General features: G+C 43.6%; 1 long non-coding RNA gene across 1 annotated transcript in view; it reads right to left on the bottom strand.

The window, feature by feature from the left end:
- Positions 1 to 713: 713 nt before the first annotated feature.
- The window catches only part of LOC135453909 (uncharacterized), a 75665-nt gene continuing 67485 nt past the window's right edge, over positions 714 to 8893 (bottom strand). The window contains exon 3 of the long non-coding RNA XR_010441993.1: positions 714 to 1312. This is a non-coding gene — a long non-coding RNA (uncharacterized LOC135453909). The remainder of the gene's footprint in view (positions 1313 to 8893) is intronic.

The raw sequence follows: 8893 nt of genomic DNA, 5'->3' as shown, positions 1-8893 counted from the left end.
TATAAAGAAATCTTGTGTCACCAGCACATGTTATTTTTTTTTCTAGATTTACAAGTCCTATTCATAACTTGTCACTTCTATCCCTGGAAAACTCATCTGTTTGGACAATTTGGTAATAAAAACCCCCTAAAGGTTATAATTCTCAAAATAATTCCAAAATGGCAGATGTGCACAGTGGAACACATCACCCTGGCACTTTGCCACCAACCCAAAGCACAACCATGATCAAGGTACACACATCCCAGCTTTTAAAATAAGGCTACACCATAAGACACCATTTAGTTCTGCTGCTGCTGCAAAAAAAAAACCTATATAGCATTCAGAGGACAAGAGACCAGCTCCTTCATGTATTGGGTATTTATAGTTAGAGCATTTGGGAATGCAAATTGAAATGAATCAATGCCAGCAGGGATGCCTAAAAGAAATAAGTGAGAATTACAGCAATTAAGAATGTTGTCTCAAAGGAAATTAGTAGAGTCCATTAGTTACAATGCCTTAAAGGAAAATGTACCAAAATAAGAAAGAAAGAAATTAAAATATCAGGAAATTAGCAGAAAAAATTGGGGTGTAGAAAAGATAATGAGCACAGTAGATATTTGCCACCCTTCTTTTATTAATAAGGGAATGAAACAAAGAAATGGTGATAGGAACTGAACCACCAGGAATAACAGAGCAATATATTCTGCCACAAGATCAATGGCCAGCTTGCTCAAGGCTTTGCTGATCTAAGTCCAATTTTTCATCAAATTCTGTAGAAACTGGTTCCATGGAAAAGAGTGCAAAAAGAAAATGCCAGGCTAATAGGTACAGCAAAAGTTGTATTTATGGTACAACACTGCTGGCATGTCAAAGGGCTTTGAGGAGAAAAATATATGTTTTATACTCTGTGGATAAGTGGATTTCACTGTGCTGGGACCCTGTGCACACTGGCAGACCAGCAGCTCTCATTTCACCTGCTGAGGTGAAAATGGGACTGGCTTAGCCCAGCCTATGCCAGGTGAGGGTTGTTGCAAATCCTGTCAAACCCTCTGAATTCCACACTCACTGCTCAGAGATGGCCCCCAATGGCCTCAGTTTACGTTTCATACATGGCAGAATGGACATTTTGCAAAACTTTGATGGGGAGCCTGAATGTCAAAATGCTGGAAACAACGAGTCTCAATGCAGGACATCTGCCAGCAGGAAAGTGAAACAGCAATTCCTGTTTGAGTCTGTATGGAACCTTGGATAAACAACACTCCACTGTCTGCTGCTTGTGGACTTCCAAATCCCATTCTGATGGTGTGCCTCAGCCACCACAGGCAGGAAGAAACTGAAACACAAACCCCAACAACAAGATTTGAATGGAAAGACAAGAACTGCTTGCAAAACATAATAATTGATGCTCCTTGCTGATGACATCATGTCATCATGCTGGTTTCCAGGTTCATGGAGAGCATTTATGCAGCTCTGGAAAGGTGTTCCCAATTCTCTGAGTTGCAATGGTTTGCCTCTCCTTCAGGCTCAGCCAGATGAATCCTGATGATCTGGCTGGAGCCAATCACTGCTGCTTGAGTGGGTTCTGGCAGGAAGAGGTTCAGATGTGGAAACTACAGAAACTCATGATAACAGGGAAAGAACCATCTCCATGCCAGACTCCCAGTAAGGATAAACTGGCTTGGCCATATTTATTCTCCTGAGGAGCTGGGCCTGTATCTTTTTTGCCTACTTTCTGTCTGCACTGTAAAATGTCTTTTCAAATAAATGAATTTTAGTGACATTTGAGGCATTCAATTATTTCTCTAAGTGCAAATTCTGCATTCCTTCATCTGTTAGCTCCATATATTTAGTATGGATTGAACAGCACCTGCTGACTGGATGAATCATTTGTATCCAAGCCACAAAATGGGAACTAAAGGACCTCCAGTACTGCTGTTGAAATTGATGCTACTGATGCTGCCAATTCAACTCCTGTTGCTGGTACTAATCAACACCTCTTTAAAATGATTACAGCATTCAGATAGGGCCATAAAAGTACCAGGTGGGATATATTTTCTACTGCTTCCTGGTTTTTCTACACTCTTCCCTATGGGAAAGGATTTATTGGTCCCATCAATCCCTCTTACAGTCTTTACACGGGAAGGAGATGTCACAGAGTTTTAATGTCTCATATATTTCCTCAATTACATGATCATTATAACCAGTTTGGCACAAAATACTGTTTTCATCAAACTCGGTATTTAAAGCAAAAAGTAGCATTTGTTAACTTAGCTGCAGATTAATGTAAATTTACATTCATGGATGAAACAGAAGATATTCATTGTTTATTTAAAAGTCTTCTAAACTACATTTACATGAGAACTTTATTTAAAACCACACAACTTTGTTCTCCAGCAAAAGCTGGCACAGTGAATGCAAGCCAGTAAATCTGAACCTGCTGAATCCAGCTCCACTGCATGTCAGGGAGCTTGATAAAAGATTTTCTTTTTTTTTAAAGGAAACCTCATATGAACTAAAGAATGGCTCAGAACAAGAGAGTCCCTTGGGTCTGGGGCATTTTCCAATCCTTTTTACACTATCAGAAGTACCTCAGGTGTCTCTGGTATCCCCTAACACAGCCCCTGGGGCTCACAAGGCCATGGGGGGTTTTCCCTGTCACCATCAGTGTGATGTCAGTCACTGATGGGAGCCTGGTGCTGTCTCCTTGTGAGCAGCTGGGCCACAGAGCTGTGCAGCAGCCTGGCTGGCAGCAGGGTAAGGACTGCAAAAGCTTTCCGGCCTGCTGGGGAGGCAGGGAGAAAGTGCAGCCAGGACTCTCCCACTGCAGTCATGGCATGGGGTCCCTCTCCAGGGACACAGCTGCAGAGGGTCGCTCTGACACTGCTCAGGGCCACCTCAGCCCCAGCACACACTGCATGGGCTGCCTGGGCCACTGAAATTGCTGCTGAGCCACAGGACCAAGCTCAGAAAAAAGCAAATATAGGTCCTTCTGCTGGAGGTTATTTGCCTGAGTCAGGCAGGAAAGAGGAAAGAAAAATAGACCAAATAATCCAGCTAAGTGATTACACACAAAACCATTGCCAGCTCACTGATGTAGACTTCAGGGAACTTCAGTACATTTGGAAAGTTCATGAGTCTGGCTTTGGTTCTCTAACAATCAACTGAGTTTAACTTGTTCATTATCTTTAATTAAGGAGGGAAGAATGACTTTCTCCTTCACCAGTGTATTTCCCCAGTGCTGCTTTGGCCTCTCAGCTTCACCACAAACTTGGTGAAAAGGACAGCAAGGCAGGATCCTATCTATGCTCTCCTTTTGCATTTCCAAAGTTCAGTGAGCTAACACCATTCTCACGAATTGATTCTGAATTTTAGCAATAGCTTTAATACAAAATTGCATTGAGAAATTGTAGTCCAGCTCTAAAACCAGTTCAGAATATTTACCAAAGAATACTTGCCCTTGAGAAGCATGAAGAAGAAATTAAATCAGAGCTTATTTTTCCATAAAACATTATTATTGGTCCCAGGATGAATATATTATAGTTATGGCCACTATAGACATTCACAGAGATTCCTCTATAAGAGGTTCAAATATTTCTATAAAGTTTTTCATAGGACTTATTGCTTCTTGCCCTTTATACTTTCTCCATCCCCTTCAATATCCCTCAGGGCTGTCTGTACCTCTGCAAAGTCTCTAGACCCTAACCAGATGTCCAGTCACAGTGCCACCCTCCAGTTTCTCCCAGCTGCTCCATCCCTGCATTCTCTCATCCCCACCACAGCATCCTGGTCTCCTTCATATCTCCTTCCCCCTGCTCCTACATCCATATTTGCTTTTTGCACAATTTTCCATGGCTTTGTGCTGACCTCTCACTTTCCTGCTTTGGCCCTGCCATCCCAGCATCCCAGAAAACACACACAGGTCAGCAAACACACAATTACAAGGAAGGCAGTGTGGGCCAAGTTTCCTTTAACCAACACTGGGAGTGTTAAAGGAGGCTTAGGCTAGTCCCACACACAGTCAAGAAAACCCAGATAGCTGGAAAATGATGCCTCAGACCAGAGGCAACTCATCTTTGCTACAACTCAAAATTCAGGCACGAAATTTTCCCCTGCATTCTGCTTCTCCCCTGAGCAGCTCACATGATGAATCGTGACATGAACCAGGAGGAAGGTGCAGCTCAGGGTGCTAACAGCATCCCTGTGCAGCATTCCCTGATGTGCTCCTATAAACACAAGGCAGGCACCTGCTGAATGCACAATAATGGGACAGAATTAAGAGAAGCCTAATCTCCAATTTGGCAAAAATCCTCTGCTCATATGTGCACACTCTGCTTTTCTCTCCCTGACATCCAGCTAATATTTCTAAGATCTCCATATTGACTGTTTTTATTTCTTTTTGATAGCAAATGTTCTTCCAGTAGCAATACAGTTAATGGATAGAAAAGATTATTTTCTGAGTATTTGGGATAATGCAGCTTTTCAGCTATTATGAAGCCATATTGTTTTATAGATCCACTGTCTCAGTCTTTCCTTCATGTCCCTTGAATTTGTGTGTGCATCATCCCAGAGCAGCACAGCACACAAGCTCTCTACCAAACACAGTGAAATCATCACCATGGGAAAATAGCTGGAATAATCTCCTTAAAACTTTTTAATTATGACTTATTCTTACTATATTTTTGAAGGCTTTGGGAACTGCTGCAGAGATTGAACTGAAATGTATTAAATATGCAAGAAAGTACTAATGTAACACAAGTTTGAATGACTAAAGTTATAATGTCAAAAAAATATCATGAGAAAAAATGTTAAATTTCAAAAACAAGAAGCAGTGTGTAATACACTTGACACAACAATCCAGCACAGTTCCACATCCAGTAATAGCAATGTTTAATGCAGTCTGAGACATTTAAATAAAGTCTACATAATAAAAATTGAACAGAACTAGAAAGCATGAAAATGACACATCCAAATTCCCTGAGCTGTTTCAAAGTCTCCAGAAGGAACTTAAGTGAATGTCAAACTTTGTTTAAAATCTTTTCCTTACCACAATCTGTTTCTGAAAGTTTTTCACCACAGTTCCTGTCAGGGATGAAAGCAGTGGGAGAAGCTGACAGAACACTTCAGCAAGGAAGGGCACAGATCAGACTGGTGAAGGGGAGATGCCATATTCCCAATTTGCTCTTGGGGAAACCCCAATGTTATACATGAGGTGTGTGTGTTACTGAATGCCCTCAAGTGAACATCTGAACTCCAACTGACAGAGCTATGTAAGGAGTGGAAACAATTTGTTGATCTGCTGAGGTGGAGAAGGGACAGAACATCTCCAACCAGGTTTTGAGGAGTTTGAAATAAGCACCCCAAGAGGCACCACTGCCATTTTGAACACCCTGAGATAAAATATGCCAAGTGCTTCTGGTGCCTGGCTGTGTTAGAACTCAGGAGTGAGCATGGGTGGGACTGAAGGTTTCTACCAAGACTTTTCTCCCAGAGTTGACAAGCTTTGCCTGAGTCCTGCTCTGCATATCAATTCCTCAGCAAGAGAAGTCTCCTGAGCTACTCCCAAAGCAGAAAGCACCTGGCAAGCAGAGACCCAACCAGCATCTCCTCTGCCCTGCCCACAAGGAGCAGTGACAGTGCCCTGTTTCTGTAGGAGGCTGCCCACAGAGGGCAAAGATGCTCACAAACCTTCCTGCACAAATCCCACGAGAGGCACTGCTGTTCTGTGCCACCTGCAGAACAAAACATGTCCATGAGATCCTTGTGAGAAGCCTGGACCAGGGCAAGGTGCCCAGGGTGTGCTCCCACCATCATCCTCTTCCTTCCTTCCCCGTGGATTGAAGCTCAGTGCTTACAGCTGACTTACAGGTTAAGCAATATCTGTTTGGCAATGTCATGTGCAGCAAGGGCTGATGTGGGACTACAGGAGGAGCAGCATTTTAAATGTTATCTACCCTGCCTGGCTGTTGCCAAGAAGCTTTGAACTGGTTCCATTGCCCCCAGCTCCTGTTCATCCCTGCCTGTTCCCTGGCACCTGCAGGAGCACAGAGCTCCCAGGCACTGCCGGCAGCATCACCTGAGCTCCTGCCAGCAAAGGTTACTCACACCTGCCAGCTGGGAGACTCCATAAATTAAGGGAAATAGGGCTATCAATCAGACACACAAAACGTGGTGGCAGCCTCAGGCTTTTGGGTGTTTTCACAGAGAGTCAGGCAAAACAGAAAAAAATAGATTTTTCTCAAGTCTATCTTGGGTCCTCAGAAATAATTTCCTATCTCAGCAGTCCTAGGCAGTGAGAGCAGGAGACAGCAGTGCCCACTATCTTTCCAAACAAATGGTGTGTTATCCTTCCCTGTCTTTACCTGACAGCAGAAAAATCAGCTCCATTAACACAAGGTTACTCTTTGGAAATTTTTCGGCTTGATTATTCCATTTATGTAATTTATTTTGGTCCTCTGATTCCTATTAGTGGGATCAATATTAATTTAAATCACAAGGCATTTTCTCCTGCTCCATTCATGCAGATCAGGCATACTGCATTTCCCCTGCTTGTATTGCTGACAAATTAACCTCAGCTGGGAATACAAAGATCAAGGGAGAAGAATGACTGCAAACAGTTTCTCCACCCTGTTTTAGGCAGGGATTAAATGGTTAGCCCACAGGTAAACTTCTGCAGAATTCCATACATCAGACTTGGGGAAAAGCATAGCATAAAACTGGTCAATACCAGATCACACTTAAGATAACACCTTCCTCCATAAAAAGTGACCAAATGCTGCAGCAGTCATCCTGTGGGCAGGGATGAAGGATTTGGTGTGGAACCAAGGTGGGACTGGGTGTAGAAGGGGGCACAAACTGAGATAACAGAACTTTAGCTTCCAGGCAGGTAATAAGTTAGACAGGAGGGTAGAGAATCATGGATTAATAGAATGGTTTGGGTTAGAAGGAACCTGGAAGCCCATCTTGTTCCACCCCCTGGAACACCTTCCACTATCCCAAGCTACTCCAAGGCCTGTCCAACCTGGCCTTGGACACTTCCAGAGAGGGGGCAGCCACAGCTACTCTGGGCAATGTAAGCACTTAGAAACCAAGAGGCAGCACAGTGAATCACCTGTGTGGAAGTAGGGGGTGAACACCACGTGAGCAGCAATGCAAAAGGCAGAGAGTGAGACTGGAATAGCAGTGGAGGACCCTGGACAGCCCTAGGACACTGCTCTGAGCAGGTGTGGTTGTTCAGGCTGTGGACACTGAGGCAGCCAAGGCTGATTGCCAGTGCTCATGGCTGCTGGGTCATGAGCAGGTGGCCTGCGCTGGAGCACCAAGCTGAGTGTAAGCAATGAGTTAAACTCCAGATAAATCTGATAAAGTGTCAAAGGCCAAACTATTCACTCACCACAGTGTGTGCAGCTATGGGGGCCACACCACCCCTGGCAGGTACCCCTGGGCATCCAGAGAGATCCACCTGTGAGCTCAGATTTGTGCCTTCAGATAAAACCTGACCCAATCCAGAAAGACCTTCTTTTCAGTTTATTTAAAATTCACTATTTGAGAGAATTTCTGGATGTAAGAAGAGCATGATTCACATTTTTCAGGAGTCCCAGATTTCAAGTAGGTTTTTTTTAGGAAAGAAATGCACTGAGAGGGAATGTGTTTTATCTTCCAGTTATTTGGAAGGTATAATGAAGATGATACAGCAACTGCCATCTACTCAAAAAATGTCTCTGCCACAATGTCTCCAACAAGCCCCTGCCAGCCAGGGTGGGAAGCTGCTCTCACACGTGGGCAGGCACCTGGGAGTGGAGCTGCTGCTGCCAGCACAGCACCCACAGCCTCAGCCAAGCCTCTCCTCACCACTGACACACATTTCATGCAGAAAAATGATCTCTGAATCCTACTGTGATACAAGCAGTTAGCAGCATTGTTAAAGCAAGTATTAATATTATCAACTAGTGCAGTGTCTGTGATGAATGATCACTGCAGCTGATGCTGAGCCATTCTGAGCAGCAGGGTTTGCCCTTGGCCAGCAGTGGCAGGGCCCCTGCAGCTGACACTGGGGCACAAAGGAGCTCCACACTCAGCAGCTCCAGCCTCAGTCACTGATTCCCCTTTTTCTTGGCAGACTCAGCTGTGCCAACGACTTCCACTGCCAGATCTAAGTTGGTTTTCACAGAATCAAAGAATCAACCAGGTTAGAAAAGACCTTTGAGATCATTGGATCCAACCTATGACCTAACACCACCTTATCAACAAGACCACAGCACTGAGTGCCACATGCAGTCTTTTCTTAAACATTCTTCCTCAGGTTTCATAACTATAGTGCAACTATTTCCAGCCATGTACCATTTCAATCAATTCCTTGGCATTTCTTGCATCAGAATTAAATTATCTTTGCTCAGCTCCAGGTTCTCTGATAAACTTCCCACCACTTTGCAAATCTGGCCCTTTATTTTCTTCTTTTACCCCCTGAGAAGAGTGGGATTCCTTTATTAATCTAAGAGGAATGAAGTCCAAGTGCTAAGACACTGAACCAACAACTGCTTTGCTATTCTAGACTCAGTCTTGTAAGCAATGAGGGCATGACAGGTGTGACTTTGAACAATAAATTGGTATTGAGTAGGAAGAAGGTGATTCTGTTTAAATTAAATGGAAAGATAATCAAAACCAAACCTGAAGGACAAACTATATTAAAGAACCTAGAAACCATCTGGGCCAGCCAATGTGTTCAGGGTCCATAGGTACCTGACAGCCTGGAAATTCTTGAATTCAGGATGGTGAATTTCCCAAGAGATTTTGTCAAAGTCATGGAGAGAAAAAATGGAGGGCTCTAAGTCCAGATGAACAATCTCTCCAAAAAAAACCCATATAAGTAAACAGACAATGCACAAAGAATGGGGAAAAGGTACAATCAGCAGAAAAA

Source organism: Zonotrichia leucophrys, chromosome 14, assembly GCF_028769735.1.
Source record: "Zonotrichia leucophrys gambelii isolate GWCS_2022_RI chromosome 14, RI_Zleu_2.0, whole genome shotgun sequence".
In the NCBI taxonomy this organism is placed as follows: Eukaryota; Metazoa; Chordata; class Aves; order Passeriformes; family Passerellidae; genus Zonotrichia; species Zonotrichia leucophrys.
The sequence above is the reverse complement of the archived record's forward strand: the minus strand, read 5'-3'. Positions and strand labels throughout refer to the sequence as shown.